The 19,469-nt window shown below is 36.9% G+C and overlaps 1 non-coding gene and 1 gene segment (V, D, J or C); one reads left to right on the plus strand and one right to left on the minus strand.

Annotated features, from left to right (window-relative positions):
* The window catches only part of LOC126001453 (T cell receptor alpha chain constant-like), a 713,101-nt gene that overhangs the window by 483,423 nt on the left and 210,209 nt on the right, over positions 1–19,469 (minus strand).
* Positions 16,389–16,495, plus strand: LOC126002173 (U6 spliceosomal RNA). Its single transcript, XR_007492944.1, has one exon. It is a non-coding gene; the product is annotated as a U6 spliceosomal RNA (small nuclear RNA).

Raw genomic sequence — 19,469 nt, forward strand, 5'->3', positions numbered from 1 at the left:
TGCCTTGCATGCAGCTGACCCAGGAAAGACCTGGGTTTGATCCTTGTGTCCCATATAGTCCCTCAAGCCAGGAGAAAATTTCGAGTGCACAGCCAGGAGTAACCCCTGAGCATTACTGGATGTGCCCCTCCAAAAAACAAAACCAACAAACAAAAGAACTAGTTATACTATAAATTCGATGAGATAAGATATTATGTATTTTCACATGGCTGATTTCCATCAGCATGTGACAAATATGGAGAATATTGCAAGTACCAATGAATAATTGATAATTTATTAAAGCTAGTGTCCCTGTTTTACATATAAAGTAGTAATATACTATGTTCAAGATAATATAGTAGACATGTTCAAGATAATACAGTACATTTATGGGTAAGTCAATTATTTTTAATAAAAATTACTTTATTTAAAGACCATGTATCATATAGTTGACACAGTTAATTATAATACATTTGTTTTCATGAGTGGGAATAAAATTATAAAAAATTAAAAAGTAAAGCAATAAGAACATTTGTAAAAATTATTGTCATTAAGTCTTTGTCAGATGGTTTATTAAGTGCTTGTTGCTAGTTGAGCACTCTGATTCTTTTTTATTTCTGACCATTAGGTAGTTTCAAATACACATTGGCATCTAAATTGGTGTATTTCTACAGGGATGACAGCATTAAAATAATTAGACTAGTCTAGGAATTCCGAGCATTACTGCTGATACTGCAGCTTTTGTGGGGCATGTTTCCAGCTGCCATTGATTCCAGAAGTATGAGAAGGTTGAGAGAGGGTGCCCATATTCACTCCAAAAGAGAGTCTGGTGATATCAGCTCAAATATTGGCATACCTTAAGTTTTGCTCAAATGTCAGGTTTTTCTGTAGTTTTGGAGAAGTGTTAAGCAGGGTAACATTGGTGAGGAGACAATTGTGAGTGAGGGGTGAATCTGGCATGGCTTCTGCAGGGGAAGGACTTAGCCCATTCTCTCCTTCTGAGATTGCCAGCTTTTAATCTGTGACTGCTGTACCCATAATTTTTAATGACTTGGTTTACATTTTTTTGAGAACTGGGTGAGTCTATAGAGCTAGCTGAATGTAGTGACTGCATAAGTCAATTATTAAAAGCATTTACCATGCTGCTTTCCAAATTATGAATGAGAAAATAATCCAGATTGAAAGCTATGGGAGTCAGTGAAATGAGTGCTTCAATATGAAAACACTTGTAAAAACTATAGTTATGAGTGTATAATAGCTCCTTTTTTATTTTTAGTGGCCTTAAGACCATAGAAAAGACATTAATATATTTCCTCTTATTATAGCCTCATTACAAACATGCATACATGAAAATACAACTTTAAATAGAGTAAGTACAATCAAAGTGAAAATATCTATTGTAACTATAATTGGGCTTATAAGTAATTTATAGATCACATTAATTATGTCTAAAAATAATAAAAGTTAGTTGATTTGTTGGCTTGGGTACTAAAATAGTATTGTTAAGAACAGAGAATAGTGAGATCACCCTCTCCCAAAAAATGAAACTAGTGCCTCCCATGACCCTGTGAGCCTTAACACAAAATATAAACCACACTGCAAAAGCCACAATGGGGAAACAACACAGAACCTCATCAAGCTTAGAGAATGAAGATGGTAGCTTCGAAGACTCAAAAAGTACTAGCCACCTTTATAACCTCTCTACGAAGGACTTTAGAGAGAAAATAAGGAGGAAGTTCAAAGTACCCAAAGAGATACAGGAACAAATCAAACAAAACAAAAATTAGACTCAAGAAGATTTAAGGATAGAAATGAGAAAACTGCAAACAGACATACCAGGACTAAAAATCTCAGTAGGTTAAATGAAAAGTCATTAGAAGGCCTCACCAGCGGAGTAACAGCTACTGAAGACAGAATCAGTAGCTGAAATTTGAGCTGAATAGCAACTCTATACAACTGTTACCTTGAAGAAAGACCTTTAAGTTAGACAAATTAATATGCCTGAATCCTGTAATTGTAAAAACAGGAGTTTTGTGGGTAGGAACACCCTGTGTTTTTAGACCACGTTTTGCTTCCTAACTTTCCAGTTTTTGTTGTGCCTATGCAAAAAATTATGCTATTCTTTTTTATATTTAGAGTCATCTACTCTTTCCTTAGTAACTCCCTTTCCCTTGGACTGTATTACATTATGTTATCTCTTATTTATGCATTTTTTCTATTAAATCAAATAGGGGGGATATGGGATTACTGGGATTGATTTGTTTCTACCTCACTCAGTATATGCCTTATTACTCATTGGTTGGAAATATCTTTGAATGTTGCACCTTGGATTGTTATTAAGATCACCTGGTCCCACCTCCAGGTATGGTTATTTTCTCTCAGATTAAATACTAAAATTGGATGAAAGTCACTCTCACTTTTCTGGACTTCCGCGGATCTGTCAGATTCCTAGGAGCAAAGGGCAAACATGTGGGAACTCCTGAAAATCCTTTTCTCCCTAAAAAAAAAAGACAGAGATGGAAAAAATACTTAAAACAAATGAACAAATAATAGTTGAACTCTGGGATAAATTCAATAGAAACAACATAAAAATCATTGTAATGATCCAGGAAGAAAATCTTCATGAAGAATCAGTAGTCCAGGACATCATTGTTGAGAAGTTATTGGAATTAAAGAGTGAATACAACAAAATCCTGGATGTCCAAAGAGGACTAATTAAAAGATATCCAAAGAAATGCACCCCAAGGCACATCTTAGTGACAATGATGAGATCACAGATATAGAACAGAAAGAAGCAATATCATAAAAGGGAAATTACATACAAAGAAGCATACTTGAGATTTACAGCAGATTTATCATAAACAGGCCCAGACAGTAGTGGAATATAGTTAAAAAAAACTGATAAAAATTCTCAACAAGATATGAATTGAGATAAATTTTCACAAAATTGTTTATGCTCATTTACGATGAGCCCATGACAAATATTATACTCAATGAAGAAAAACTAAATGCTTTATTCTAAGATTTGGCACAAGACAAAGTTGTCCTCTCTCACCACTTCAATTGAACATTGTACTGGAAGTGCTTGCCATTATAATCAAGCAAGAAAAAGACATCAAAGGCATCCACAGGAAAAAAAGAAGTCGGAGCTGGAGAAATAGCACTTTGGTAGGATGTTTGCCTTGCACACAGCTGATTCAGGATGAATGTTGGTTCAAATCGTGGCATCCCAGATGGTCTCCCATGTCTGCTGGGAGCGATTTTTGAACACAGAGCTAGATGTAATCCCTGAGTGCCGTTGAATGTGACCCAAAAACAAAAACAAAAAAGAAAAGGAAGAAATCAATCTCTCACTGTTTGCAGATGACATGATACTATATTTAGAAAAATCTTAAGGACTACCAAAACTCTTTTAGAAACTGCAGATTTGTATAGTAAAGTGGAAGGGTCCAAAATTAATCCACAAAAAATTGTTGTTGCACCATCAATAGGAATTTCTATATTTCTATGAGGAGGATGGATAGAAGGCCTGCTAGGATGTCATATATTCTTAACATGGATGACTATTCAAATACTCTCAAGGGATTTTCACCAAAAGGCTTGCTGTGGAAGCCTCACCCCTGCACAGATAATTGGTGAAACTTTGTTGAGATATATTTGAGATTTATGTTACGATACAGACATTATATTTACTTCACATTTATTTGGTCTATTTTCCCTTCTGCTATGTGTATTTAAAGGCCAAAGTATAGCCATGATTAAATTTCTCTTCATCTGGAGAATTCCAGCATCAAAGTAACTTAGAGTCAATTTTCTTCTTTCTGCCAGCTCAGAATTTACATCAAAAAGCTTGAACAGAATGTAGCTCTGAACTGTAGAAACTCCCTACTAGATAAAAAATTTTGCATTTCTTTAGCCTGGCCCTTTAACCTACTCCTATCACACAAAATCAGTCTCCATGCAGAAATTAAGAAACCTATCAGGCAAATTTAGCTCCTTGCTATCCAAAAAAACTTTACTTCTGAAACTAGTTGGGTAGAATCTGCCTTTGAGATGTTAAAACTAACACTTCCCCTTTTAACTCAGGACTCTTACTCAATATAATCCTTTCTACCAGAGCTAAGTATCCCCTTAGCTGGGTGAATTGTTATGTATATCAAACAGGTCTACTTTTAATGTTTCTGTGTACCAGAATTTATCTGTTTTTTGTCAATCTGAACATTCTTCTCCTATCTGTGACTGGCAATTCACCTCAAATATACTTGCCACATGGATTAAAGTTCAGAACACACATGTTTTACTATAAATTCATTGTGTGGTCTCATGTCTTCATATTTCACCACCTCTGCATCCATCTTCTAAAGAGGATTCAAAGAAGTCCTCTAATTCAACCAGACCCCAAGAACTAGTCAGCAGCTATGTGTGGTTTTTCTATATTCAATTATTGAAAGAGAAGAAAGAGACTTTTAAAAAAGATCCCATTTACAATTGTGCCTCAGAAAATCAAGTACCAGATGGCATGCCGTCTAGTTCAACCTTTATGAAAAGCAATATGGAGATTCCTCCAAAAACTGGAAATCGAGCTCCCATATGACCCAGCTATACCACTCCTAGGAATATACCCTAGGCACATAAAAATACAATACAAAAATCCCTTCCTTACACCTATATTCATTGCAGCACTATTTACCATAGCAAGACTCTGGAAACAGCCAAGAAACCCTTCAACAGATGAATGGCTAAAGAAACTGTGGTACATATACACAATGGAATATTATGCAGCTGTCAGAAGAGATGAAGCCATAAAATTTTCCTATACATGGATGTACATGGAATCTATTATGCTGAGTAAAATAAGTCAGAGAGAGAGAGAGAGATGCAGAATGGTCTCACTCATCTATAGTTTTTAAGAAAAATGAAAGACATTCTTGCAATAATAACTTTCAGACACAAAAGAGAAAAGAGCTGAAAGTTACAGCTCACCTCATGAAGCTCACCGCAAATAGGGATGAGTTTAGTTAGAGAAATAACTAAGTTTTGAACTATCCTAATAATGAGAATGTATGAGGGAAATAGAAAGCCTGTCTAGAGTACAGGCAGGGGTTGGGTGGGGAGGAGGGAGATTTGGGACATTGGTGATAGGAATGTTGCACTGGTGATGGGTGGTGTTCTTTACATGACTGAAACCCAAACACAATCATGTATGTAATAAAGTTGTTTAAATAAAAAATTAAAAAAAAGAAAACCAAGTACCTCAGAGTCAACCTAACTAAATAGGTGAAAATTTCTTCAAAGAAAACAACAAAACTCTTCTTTAAGAAATATAAAGAGAACACAAGAAAATGGAGACAAATAACCTGCTTAGGGATTGGGAGGCTTCACATCATTATTTTTTTAATTTATTTAAACACCTTAATTACATACATGATTGTGTTTGGGTTTCAGTCATGTAAAGAACACCACCCATCACCAGTGCAACATTCCCATCACCAATGTCCCAAGTCTCCCTCCTCCCCACCCAACCCTCGCCTGTACTCTAGACAGGCTCTCCATTTTCCTCATACATTCTCGTTATTAGGACAGTTCAAAATGTAGTTATTTCCCTAACTAAACTCATCACTCTTTGTGGTGAGCTTCCTGAGGTGAGCTGGAACTTCCGGCTCTTTTCTCTTTTGTGTCTGAAAATTATTATTAAAGGGTGTCTTTCATTTTTCTTAAAACCCATAGATGAGTGAGACCATTCTGCGTTTTTCTCTCTCTCTCTGACTTATTTCACTCAGCATAATGAATTCCGTGTACATCCATGTATAGGAAAATTTCATGACTACATCTCTCCTGACAGCTACATAATATTCCATTGTGTATATGTACCACAGTTTCTTTAGCCATTCGTCTGTTGAAGGGCATCTTGGTTGTTTCCAGAGTCTTGCTATGGTAAATAGTGCTGCAATGAATATAGGTGTAAGGAAAGGATTTTTGTATTGTATTTTTGTGTTCCTAGGGTATATTCCTAGGAGTGGTATAGCTGGATCATATGGGAGCTCGATTTCCAGTTTTTGGAGGAATCTCCATATAGCTTTCCATAAAGGTTGAACTAGATGGCATTCCCAACAGCAGTGGATAAGAATTCCTTTCTCTCCACATCCCAGCCAACACTGTTTATTCTCATTCTTTGTGATGTGTGCCATTCTCTGGGGTGTGAGGTGGTATCTCACCGTTGTTTTGATTTGCATCTCCCTGATGATTAGTGATGTGGAACATTTTTTCATGTGTCTTTTGGCCATGTGTATTTCTTCTTTGTCAAAGTGTCTGTTCATTTATTCTCCCCATTTTTTATGGGGTTAGATGTTTTTTTCTTGTAAAGTTCTGTCAGTGCCTTGTATATTTTGGAGATTAGCCCCTTATCTGATGGGTATTGGGTGAATAGTTTCTCCCACTCAGTGGGTGGCTCTTGTATCCTGGGCACTATTTCCTTTCAGGTGCAGAAGCTTCTCAGCTTAATATATTCCATCTGTTAATCTCTGCTTTCACTTGCTTGGAGAGTGCAGTTTCCTCCTTGAAGATGCCTGTAATGTCCTGGAGTGTTTTGCCTATGTGCTGTTCTATATATCTTATAGTTTTGAGGCTGATATCGAGGTCTTTAATCCATTTGGATTTTACCTTCGTAAATGATGTTAGCTGGGGGTCTAAGTTCAATTTTTTGCAAGTGGCTATCCAATTGTGCCAACACCACTTGTTGAAGAGGCTTTCCCTGCTCCATTTAGGATTTCCTGCTCCTTTATCAAAAATTAGGTGGTTGTCCTGCTCCTTTATCAAAAATTAGGTGGTTGTATGTCTGGGGAACATTTTCTGGGTATTCAAGCCTATTCCACTGATCTGAGGACCTATCCTTATTCCAATACCATGCTGTTTTGATAAATGTTGCTTTGTAGTACAGTTTAAAGTTGGGTAAAGTAATTCCTCCCATATTCTTTTTCCCAATGATTGCTTTAGCTATTCGAGGGTGTTTATTGTTCCAAATGAATTTCAAAAGTGTCTGATCCACTTCTTTGAAGAATGTCATGGGTATCTTTAGAGGGATGGCATTAAATCTGTATAATGCCTTGGGGAGTATTGCCATTTTGATGATGTTAATCCTGCCAATCCATGAGCAGGGTATGCGTTTCCATTTCCGCGTGTCCTCTCTTATTTATTAGAGCAGAGTTTTATAGTTTTCTTTGTATAGGTCCTTCACATATTTAGTCAAGTTGATTCCAAGATATTTGAGTTTGTGTGGCACTATTGTGAATGGGGTTGTTTTCTTAATGTCCATTTCATCCTTATTACTATTGGTGTATAGAAAGGGCATTGATTTTTGTGTGTTAATTTTGTAGCCTGCCACCTTGCTATATGAGTCTATTGTTTCTAGAAGTTTTTTGATAGTCTTTAGGGTTTTCTAAGTAGAGTATCATGTCATCTGCAAACAGTGAGAGCTTGACTTCTTCCTTTCCTATCTGGATTCCCTTGATATCCTTTTCTTGCCTAATTGCTATAGCAAGTACTTCCAGTGCTATGTTGAATAGGAGAGGTGAGAGAGGACAGCCTTGTCTTGTGCTCGAATTTAGAGGGAAGGCTTTTAGTTTTTCTCCATTGAGGATAATATTTGCCACTGGCTTGTGGTAGATGGCCTTCACTATATTGAGAAAGGTTCCCTCCATTCCCATCTTGCTGAGAGTTTTGATCAAGAATGGGTGTTGGACCTTATCAAATGCTTTCTCTGCATCTATTGATATGATCATGTGGTTTTTATTTTTCTTGTTATTGATGTTGTGTATTATGTTGATAGATTTACGGATGTTAAACCAGCCTTGCATTCCTGGGATGAAACCTACTTGATCGTAGTGGATGATCTTTTTAACGAGGCATTGAATCCTATTTGCCAGGATTTTGTTGAGAATCTTTGCATCTGCATTCATCAGCGATATTGGTCTGTAATTTTCTTTTTTTGTAGCATCTCTGTCTGGTTTAGGTATCAAGGTGATGTTGGCTTCATAAAAGCATTTGGAAGTGTTTCTGTTTGTTCAATTTCATGAAACAGTCTTGCCAAGATTGGCAGTAGTTCCTCTTGGAAAGTTTGATAGAATTCATTAGTGTATCCATCTGGACTTGGGCTTTTGTTTTTTGGCAGACATTTGATTACTGTTTTAATTTCATCAATGGTGATGGGGGTGTTTAGATATGCTACATCCTCTTCCTTCAACTGTCGAAGATTTTAAGAGTCCAAGAATTTATCCATTTCTTCCAGGTTCTCATTTTTAGTGGTGTAGAGTTTTTCAAAGTAGTTTCTGATTACCCTTTGAATCTCTGTCATATCAGTAGTGATTTCTCCTTTTTCATTCCAGATACGAGTTATCAAGTTTCTCTTTCTCTTTCTTTGTTAGGTTTGCCAGTGGTCTATCAATCTTGTTTATTTTTTCAAAGAACCAACTTCTGCTTTCGTTGATCTTTCGGATTGTTTTTTGAGTTTCCACTTCGTTGATTTCTGCTCTCAGCTTTGTTATTTCCTTCTGTCTTCCTATTCTTGGGTCCTTTTGTTGAGCATATTCTAGTTCTATTAGCTGTGTCATTAAGCTACTCAGGTAAGCTCCTTCTTCCTTCCTGATGTGTGCTTGCAAAGCTATAAATTTTCCTCTCAGTACTGCTTTTGCTGTGTCCCATAAGATCTGATAGTTTGTGTCTTTATTGTCATTTGTTTCCAGGAACCTTTTTATTTCCTCCTTGATTTCATCTCGGACCCACTGGTTATTGAGCATGAGGCTGTTTAACTTCCAGGTTTTAAAGTGTTTCTTCTGAGTCCCACTTGGAATTCACAAATAATTTCATAGCCTTGTGGTCAGCGAAGGTAGTCTGCAAAATTTCTATCCTCTTGATCTTATGGAGGTATGTTTTATGTGCCAACATGTAGTCTATCCTGGAGAATGTCCCATGTACATTGGAGAAGAATGTGTATCCAGGTTTCTGGGGATGGAGTGTCCTACATATATCCACTAGGCCTCTTTCTTCCATTTCTCTCCTCAGGTCTAGTATATTCTTGTTGGGTTTCAGTCTGGTTGACCTATCCAGTGTTGACAAAGCCGTGTTAAGGTCCCCCACAATTATTGTGTTGTTGTTGATATTATTTTTCAGATTTGTCAACAGTTGTATTAAATATTTTGCTGTCCCCTCATTCGGTGCATATATGTTTAGGAGAGTGAATTCTTCCTGCTCTAAGTACCCCTTGATTAAAATAAAATGTCCATCTTTGTCCCTTACAACCTTCCTGAGTATAAAGTTTGCATTATCTGATATTAGTATGGCCACTCCAGCTTTTTTATGGGTGTTGTTTGCTTGGCTAATTTTTCTCCAGCCTTTTATTTTGAGTCTATGTTTGTTCTGACTATTCAGGTGCGTTTCTTGTAGGCAGCAGAAGGTTGGATTGAGTTTTTTGATCCATTTAGCCACTCTGTGTCTCTTAACTGGTGCATTTAGTCCATTGACGTTGAGAGAAAGAATTGTCCTGGGATTTAATGCCATCTTTATTTCAAAATTTGGTGTGTCTTTTGGGTAGTCTTGTCTTAGATTAGGTCTTTCAGTTTTTCTCTTAAGACTGGTTTTGTGTCTGTGAATGTTTCTGAGCTGTTTTTTTGTCTGTGAAACCATGTATTCTTCAGTCAAACCGGAAAGTGAGTTTTGCTGGGTATAGTATTCTGGGTGAAGCATTCATTTCATTCAGTCTTGTCACAATATCCCACCACTGCTTTCTGGCATTGAGTGTTTCTGGTGACAGGTCTGCTGTAAATCTCAGGGAAGCTTGCTTGAACGTGATTTCCCCTTTTGATCTTGCTGTTTTCAGAATTCTGTCTCTATCTGTGGGATTTGTCATTGTGACTAGGATGTGTCTTGGGGTGGTTTTTCTGGGGTCTCTTTTGGTTGGTACTCTTCGGGCATGCAGGATTTGATCACATATATTCTTTAGCTCTGGAAGTTTCTCTTTAATGATGTTCTTGACCATTGATTCTTCCTGGAAATTTTCTTCCTGGGTCTCTGGGACTCCAATGATTCTTAAGTTGTTTCTGTTGATATTATCATAGACTTCTATTTTCATCTGTTCCCATTCTTTGACTAATTTTTCCATTGTCTGTTCATTTGCTTTAAGTTTTTTGTCCAATCTCTCCTGCTGTATGGAATTGTTATGTATCTCATCTTCCACAGCACCAAGTCTATTCTCAGCTTCTGATACCCTGTCCCAGAGCTTATCCATTTTGTCATTCACTTCGTTTACTGACTTTTTCAGTCCTGTTAGTTGACATGTTATTTCAGTTTGGAGTTTTGTGATTTCTGTCTTCATATTTTCTTGGTTCTTATTAGTGTTCTGTTCAACTCGATCCATGGTTTCTTGGAGGTCTTTGAGCATCTTCCATATTGCTAGTCTAAAGTCCTTATCTGAGAGGTTGATTAGTTGGTTGGTCATTATCTGGTCCTCAGAATTGTCATCTTCATTCTCTATGTCTGATGCTGGCCTACGTTGTTTCCCCATTGTCACATTTGTATTGTGGGTTTTTCTACGTGTTGTGGTGGTATTCATTGTCTATATAATGCAGGCAGCACACTCCTCTGGCTCCTCCCTTTCCGGATGGGCTGACTTGCCTCTAAGGGAGGGGAGTCCTCCATGGATGAAGCCTCACACTAGGTCAAATCTTAGGCCCGAGCATGCAACAGCAAAGACAGTCCGGAGAGAAATGTTTGCTTCTGTGATATAGCGCCGTTCTTAGTGTGATTTTTCCTTCTTGTTGCAATGGTGTTCTTTCCTTAGAAAGAGTGCACGGCTGCGTAGCGAATCGGAGCGGCCGTGCTCTGCTGGAGCCTCTTTTTGCCCCACTCGCAAGAGTTTCACGCAAGAGGACAGTAGACAGACTTATACAGGTCACACTCACAGTTTTTCACAGTTGGGCCCCACTGGGCCGGTGTACTTTCGTGGATTTTCCCCGCCTGGTGTCACACACAGGGAGCCGGCTTTTGCAAAGGCTTGCCAGTTTTCATGCTCTGTAGTCCCTCTCTGAAAATGGCCTCTGGGCGAGCGAGTTTTCTGGAGCCTCTTTTTGCCCCACTCGCAAGAGTTTCACGCAAGAGACAGTAGACAGACATATACAGGTCACACTCACAGTTTTTCTCAGTTGGGCCCCACGGGGCCGGTGTACTTTCGTGGATTTTCCCCACCTGGTGTCACACACAGGGAGCCGGCTTTTGCCGGCTTCACATCATTAAAATGACAATTCTTCCCAAAGCATTTTACAGAATTAATGCAAAATCTATAACAGGGGTCTCAAACTTGAGGCCCGCTGGCCATTTGCAGCCCTCCATACAACATTTTGTGGCCAATGGCCAGCCTTCAAATATCGCAGTATTTGTGATTATTCGCTTATTGAATAATCGCAATAAAAATCGCATTAGTTAGAAAAAAAATCAAACATTTGCACACCTTGAGCAGTTCCATTCGGGGTATACGATTTTTTACGATTTTTTTCTTACTAATGCGATTTTTTATTGCAAATATTTGGTAAGTGAATAATTACGAATACTTTGTGCCTAGCACAGACGTCATTTCCGCTGCTCCTGCCCTCTGTCCCTTGCATTATCAGAGGCCTAAGTGAGAGAAGGGAGAGAAGGGAGAAAAATTTATTACAGAATTAGATTTTGTCATGACTTCATCATGACTTCATCAAAGCCTGCAGTAAAGAGAAAGATTGATGATGAGCACAGACAATTTCAGAAAAAGTGGGAGATGCAGTGTTTTTTTGTTGAGCACAGGGGCATCTCCACATGTCTTATTTGCTCAGAGAAAGTTGCAGTGCACAAGGAATACAACTTGAAATGCCATTATTCAACTAAACATGCTGAGGAATGTTCAAAATATAAAGGAAATGAGAAAGCCAAGTGGGTTGCCAGTCTTAAAGCATGTCTAATGAGACAACAAGATTTCTTCAAGAAAGCAACCTAAAAAAAAAGAAAAAAAAAAAAGAAAGCAACCAAAGAGAATGTTGCATCAGGTGAAGCTAGTTACATGGTTAGTGAGATGATTGCTAAGGCAGGGAAACCATTCACAGAAGGAGAGTTTGTTAAAAAATGCATGTTACAGGCTGCAAGTATTATTTGTCTGGAAAAGAAAGGCCAGTTTAGCAAAATCAGCCTTTCTGCTAACACTGTGGCAGAGTGCATTTCTGACATGCCAAGTGTCATTTATCATCAACTGTGTGAGAAAGCCAAATGTTTTGATGCATACTCCGTTGCTCTTGATGAGGGCACAGATATAACAGACACTGTGCAGCTAACAATTTATGTCCGTGGTGTTGATTGCAATTTTGAATTGACAGAGGAGCTGCTCACAATAATTCCAATGCATGGCCAGACCACCGCCTATGTGATATTTTGGCATCTGTGTGATGTCATTGAGAATGCAGGTTTGCCATGGAAGTGGTTTGTTGGGATAATAACTGATGGAGCACCATCGATGACAGGGAGGAAAAATGGACTGGTGGCACTTATTTAAATAAAATTTCAAGAGGAGGGAGTAGAGAAGACCATTGCTCTTTACTGCATTATCCATCAGCAGACCCTTTGCAGTAAATGCCTGCCATGTGACAATGTGATGTCTGTTGTGAAATGCATCAACCAAATCAGATCCAGGGGCTTAAACCACAGGAGGTTCCATACTTTTTTTAGAGGAAATGGAGTCAGAATATGGAGATGTGCTCTATTTCACCGAGGTATGTTGGCTCAGCAGGGGAAATGTCCTGAAAAGATTTTTGAGTTGAGAGAAGAAGTGAAAGCCTTCATGGAGAAGGATGGGAATGCTGCTTCTGAGTTGAGTGATCACAAATGGCTCATGGACTTAGCTTTTTTTGTTGACATCACACATAAGCTGAATGTACTAAATAAGATGTTACAAGGCCCAGGGCAGCTTATCAGTGCTGCCTATGACAACGTGAGCGCATTCTCCACAAAACTTGTCTTATGGAAATCCCAGCTCTCTCAGACAAACCTTTGCCATTTTCCAGCATGCAATGAACTTGTGGATGCAGGCATACCATTCATTGGTGTGAAATATGTTGATGCTATGTTTAAGTTAGAGAAGGAATTTGATCACAGATTTGCAGACTTCAAAAAGCACAGAGCCACTTTCCAAATTTTTGTGGACCCCTTTTCCTTTGATGTGCAAGATGCCCCTCCTGTGCTTCAAATGGAGCTCACTGACCTGCAATGCAACTCTGATCTCAAAGCCAAATTGAAGGAGATTAGTGGGAAAGCAGACATGCATGGGCAATTTTTGAGAGAATTGTCCCCCAGCTTCCCTTAGCTTTCCCATGTGCCTTTTTAGGAGCTTATATTTGTGTGAAAAGCTATTCTCCACATTGAACTTCAATAAGTCAAAGTACAGATCTAGACTTAATGATGATCATCTTCAAGCCATACTGAGGGTCTCAACTGCTTCCTCTCTAAAGCCAAATGTGGTTCAGATTTGTGAGAAGTGCTGTCAAGTCTCTGGCAGCAAGGAATAGGCAAAAGATGCCATGTTCAGAAGAACTATTCATGATCTTCACTCAATGTTCTATTCATGTTCAGAAGAAATAACTAAAACTATTAATAATGATGTTTGAGGACTTTTTTTTGTGAAATCCCTCATGCAGCCCTACCTCACCTCAACTTTGCCTTCTGCAACCCCCAAATAAATTGAGTTTGAGACCCCTGCTCTATAAGGATACCCATGATATTTTTCAAAGAAATGGATCAAAGCCTCCTGAAATTAATTTGGAACAATAAAAGTTCACGAATGACTAAAGCAATCCTTGGGGAAAAATGTCAGGAGGCATCACTTTCCCCAACTTTAAACTATACTATACATAATCATTAAAATAGCACGATATTAGAATAAAGACACTTTCAGATCAATGCAATAACATTTAATATTCTAAGACTTACCCTCACATATAAAATCAATCAACTTTGATAAGGTGCAAGAAATATTAAGTGGAGCTAGGGAGTCCTCTTAAACAGGGATAATTGGTCAATTACATGAAAAAAATTAACTTAGACCTCTCTTTAACACCATGCACAAAGTTCAACTCAAAATGAATTAAAGACACTATTCTTGAAACTATAAGGTACATAGAGGAAAATCTAAGCAAAACACTCAATGTTATTAAAATTAAATGTATCTTCAAAGATACACCCCCCAAGCAAGTTGAACTGAAGATGAAGAAATGGGACTACATTAAACTGAGAAGCTTCTGCACTTTAAAGGAAATGGTGACTAGGACTCAAAGGCTACCCACAGAAAGGGAGAAACTATCAACCCAATATCCATCTGATAAGGTGTTAATATCTAAGATATACAAGGTACTGATAGAATTTATCAAGAAAAATAATCTAACCCCATCTAAAAATGGGGAATAGAAATAAACATTTTCTTAAAAAAAAAAAACCAGATGGCTAAAATACACATTAAAAATACTCCACTTTAGAGAGATGTAAATCAAAACAACAATGGGATACCTTTTCACACCACAACTAGTACACTTCACAAAGAACAAGAACAACCAATGTTGGTATGGATGCAGAGAGAAAGGGACTCTCATTCACTGGTGGTGGGAATGTTGTTTAGTCCAGCCTTTCTGGAATACAATATGGATGTTACTCAAAAAACTGGAAATTGAGCTTCCATATGATTCAACAATATCACTCCGAGAGTTATACCCTAGGGAACACAAAATATACATATATATGTAATATATATGCACTCTGCAATTCTATGTTTGTCTCAGCATATAGCATATGGAAACAACCCAGATGAGTAGTGATACAAATGACTGTGGTACAACTATACAATATAATACTATGAAGCTGTGAGGAAAAATAAAGTTATAAAATTTTTCTATATGTGGATGGACTTGGAAACTATTATGCTGAGTGAAATAAGCCAGAGGGAGAGAGACACAGAATAATCTTACTCATTTGTGGGATATAAAAAACACAGAATAGAGTGTGGTAATAATATTCAGAGATAATAGTGATGAGGACCAGGAGGACCAGCTCATGATAGGAAGCTTGCCACGAAGCGATTAATTCAATTAGAGTAGTGAAGGTTCTATTATGAAAATGATAGTTGGTACTGATCACTCTGGACAAAATTGGGTGTTGAAAAAAAATAATGTGACATGCACAGTACCCTATAATTAATAATATAAGCAAAATGCCTGCCCCAGAGACAAGCGGGGAGTGGTGGAGGATGGTAGAGGTACCAGGGACATTAGTGGCTCTAAAAGTGCACTGGTGAAGGGTGGTTCTAAGCCTGAAACTTAAGTATGAACAATTTGTAACCACTGTGCTTAAATAAATAATCATAAAAATAATTAAAATGGAGAGTATATTAAAATATTAAATTCTATTTGTCAGAACAAATGGAATAGTTAAATGGGTGTAGGTAAGTCACATCAGATGGAGAAGGACAAACTGTAATTTCCTTCATATTTGCTAAATAAAACCCAAACATGTGAATAAAATTTTTAAACTTTCTCTTTTATACAATGAGAACATGTTAATGACAATCAAAGGTAAAGGAGGAAGTGATGTGGGCAAACTGGATAATAGGGGACTGTTTTTTGATAGAGGTTGAAATTGGAGTTCTAATAATGAGTGTAATGAAGTAGATTAAGAAATGAATTTATGGGGCCAGAGAGATAGCAAGGAGGTAAGGCGTTTGCCTTTCATGCAGAAGGTCATTGATTTGAATCCCGGCATCCCATATGGTCCACTGAGCCTGCCAGGAGCGATTTCTGAGCCTGGAGCCAGGAGTAACCCCTGAGTGTTCCGGGTGTGACCCGAAAATAAAAAAAAAAAAAAGAAGAAGAAAAAATGGATTTATAATGAGATATTTCTAAAACCTATGTAATATTTGCCCAATATTTTTTAAATTAAAAAATACACAACACAGATACACACAACAAAATGTGTGTATTAATTAAACTAATAATTTATCTTTGCATTTTTAAAATTAAGTTATTTAAATTAAAAATTAAAATTAACTATTAAATTAAATTTTAATTAAAATTAAATTATTTTTTGAAATAACTATATTCAACCTGTTAGAAGACAGAGCAACATCTCATTATCTCTGCAGTTTATTTTGCATTTTGTAGCTGCAGATTTGAGTTTGAATAAAGGCTCTGGCTACATGTGAGCAAAGAACCTTGAAAAAAGTTAGGCATCTAAAGTGATATTACAGTAGGTAGGTCACTTGTCTTGCATGCAACCAATCGGGTCCAATATGCACCATCCCATATGAAACCCAGAAGGAGTGATCTCTGAGCATAGAGATAGTAAGCCTAGAAAAAAATGTGCTATCTTCAGCAGCATATTTATTAAAATTGGAATGATACAAAGAAGATTAGCATGGCCCCTGCGCAAGGATGGCATGTAAATTCATGAAGCATTCCATGTTAAAAAAAAAGAAAAAATATTTGCACCACTAGATGTATCTAGAACTAAATTCATCCTTGTTATAAAGAATGAAATAAATTGTTTCTTTCTCTTTTTATTCCTACATTCAGATCTTGAAATTGTTTCTACTATATAAATATAAGCTATAAAAAGAAATGAACAAAATGAAAGAACAGAGTTAGAGAAAGCATTGGGTTAATTTCAGAAAGAATTAAAATGTTTACAACTGGTCAACCGATTAATTATCCCAACCCTACATGAATCACTAATTGAAGTAAGCTATGCAGAGCTCTATATATTCAGAAATGATCTGTTCTAATTTATTCAGAAATAGTCTCAGCATCTCTATTAGTCACTGTCTAGATAAAATCACAAGTAATGAGATTTCCAGAGTTTTTTCCAGAGAGTTCATTAAAAGCTCCCTAATTTTCTATATCCTTTAACTGTAAGTGTACTTAACTTTAGAAAATAAGCTCAACCATATGTCTGTAAATATGGCTACAAATGCATGATATAAAATAAGCATGATCTCAAAGTTTTGGAGTTATGCACATTAATATAATAAAAGTTACCAAATTCAGCAAGAGTTAAAGGGCCTGACTGAAATGTCTATAACATGACTCCTTAAAGACAAAAGTACATTGCACTATAGTAACATCAATAGTTCTTCGAATGAGATTTCCTGTCCCAACATATAAAAATGTCTTAACTCAAGGGCTTAGTTAGATGAACTCATAATTGTTTTTTTTTTTGCTTCATTATTTTTATGACATACTACATGATTTTATTCTTTAAAAGGTGATGTTTCAAGTATTCCATAAGCTTCTTGAAGAAGAATTAGAATTTCAATTTATTTTTGCTTTTTTGGGGTGGACACACCCTGCGATGCTCAGGAGTTACTCCTGGCTATGCACTCAGAAATCGCTGCGGACTCGAGAGACCATATGAGACGCTGGGGGATCAAACGAAGGTCCATCCTAGATCAGCTGCATGCGAGGCAAATGCCCTACCACTGTGCTATTGCTCTGACCACAGAATTTTAATTTTTAATCACAAAATATTATGAACATACACATTCACACACTCTGTACTATACTACACACAGAGAGACACACTAGGACATAGTATTCTTGTGCTCTCTCAAGACAGCCATAGTTGTATTTATTTTTTATCTTTTAAAGTATTATAAATTGTTTAATTGAATCACCATGAGATAGAGTTACAAAGTTGTTTGTAATTAAATTTCAAACAATTATTACCTTCACCCTTCTCACCACCAATGGTTTCCCTCTATCTCTCCCCTCCCCTACCCCTCTATGGCAGTTTTCCTCTCTCTCTCTCTCTCTCTCTCTCTCTCTCTCTCTCTCTCTCTCACTCTCACTCTCTTCTCTCTCTCTTCCTATTTTTAGACACTGTAGTTTACAATATTGTTACAGAAGAAATATCATGCATATTACTTCATCTCATTTCAGCTCCCAGTTCTTGTCCAGAGTGATTTCCAATTATCGTAGTCATAGGGTCCCTTCTCTGCCCTAACTGAACTCCCCTGTTCTTTGCGACAAGCTTACTATCATCCACTGTTCTTCTTAGCCCTCATCTCTATTGTTTTTGCATATATTTCTTTATTATCTTTTTCTATTTTCAGCTTGAAATCCTATATTTAAGAGACTAAGCACAATTCTAAGCCAGAAGAGGAAAATATTATTCACAGAAATTCAGGTTGACTAATTATTTTCTATTCATCACTTAATAAAATGCAAAAGGTCCGTATGATGTGAATGAATCATAAGCCTTGAAAAACTGTAACTCTTAAATAGGATTTCCAGATGTCATATAAATAGGATATTTCAAAACCAATAGGATTTCTAGAGGCCATATAGTTCAAGCATAATAGTTCAAGCACTATATATAAAATATTTATTATTAACAAGCTCATTACCACTCATTTGTAGGAAGGCAGAAACTTGTGTGCATTATCACCCATTTAGAATATTTAAATTTAAAGGTAGAAACCGCTTCTATTTTTGGTTAACTGTTAAACTATTGAATACCTTTTATGTAATAAGTATTTGACATATTTCTCACATCTTTTAAGTATTTATGGTCCTGAAATGACCAAATCTGAGGTTTTTTTGCTCTCATCCTCCTAATCTGAGAATCAGGATGCCTACCAAAACAAAACTTCTGCAGTTCTCAAGCTTCATGGTATGCCATGATGAATATTATTATAACCCATATTTATCTGATGGATGATGTGTCAAATAGCTCAGTGAATTCCTGGACAACTAATGCTATTCCTTGAAGTAACATATAAGGGAAAAAAGAGGACTTTCAATACATGATTTGCAGGATTACAAAACCTTAGATACATAAATTGTAGCAGAAGAGTTAACCAGAATTATAATTATATATATTATATTATATATTATTATATTATATTAATATTATATAATTATATATATTATAATTATAATTATCACGTGTATTTTATGTAAAAATGAATCAGATGATAATTGATACTCAAGTACAAACAGACATTCACTGGGAGAACTTGTGGTAGGAGTCTGGGTTCTACAATCAAAATGGATCTATTTCTCTGAAACAGTGCTTTCGCTCGAGGAGCCAAAAAGAAAGAAAATCATTCCAGAATGTCCCTTTTATATAAACATGAAACCTCCATTAGGCTAGATGGCCGAGAAAGGTGGATGGTTGGAATCTGGACATGTAAAAGTTTCAGGAGTACTCTTTACTCATTTGTAGGACTTACCATATACTGTCTTTAAGCTTCAGTTTGCCTTTGCTCTTTTAAAGCACACTTTTTTTTTTTTTTTTTTGGCTTTATGTGGAGACAAGTCTGTGAGGCTCCATAGTTGAGACTCCAAAGCAGGGACTGACTCAGACTAAGCTGCAAGTTTGGGTGCAGACAGCAGGTGCGTGGAGAACACTGTGCTTTTGCTGCACAGAGGTACAAAGTCGAG

This window comes from Suncus etruscus, chromosome 2 (genome assembly GCF_024139225.1).
Source record: "Suncus etruscus isolate mSunEtr1 chromosome 2, mSunEtr1.pri.cur, whole genome shotgun sequence".
Classification (NCBI taxonomy): Eukaryota; Metazoa; Chordata; class Mammalia; order Eulipotyphla; family Soricidae; genus Suncus; species Suncus etruscus.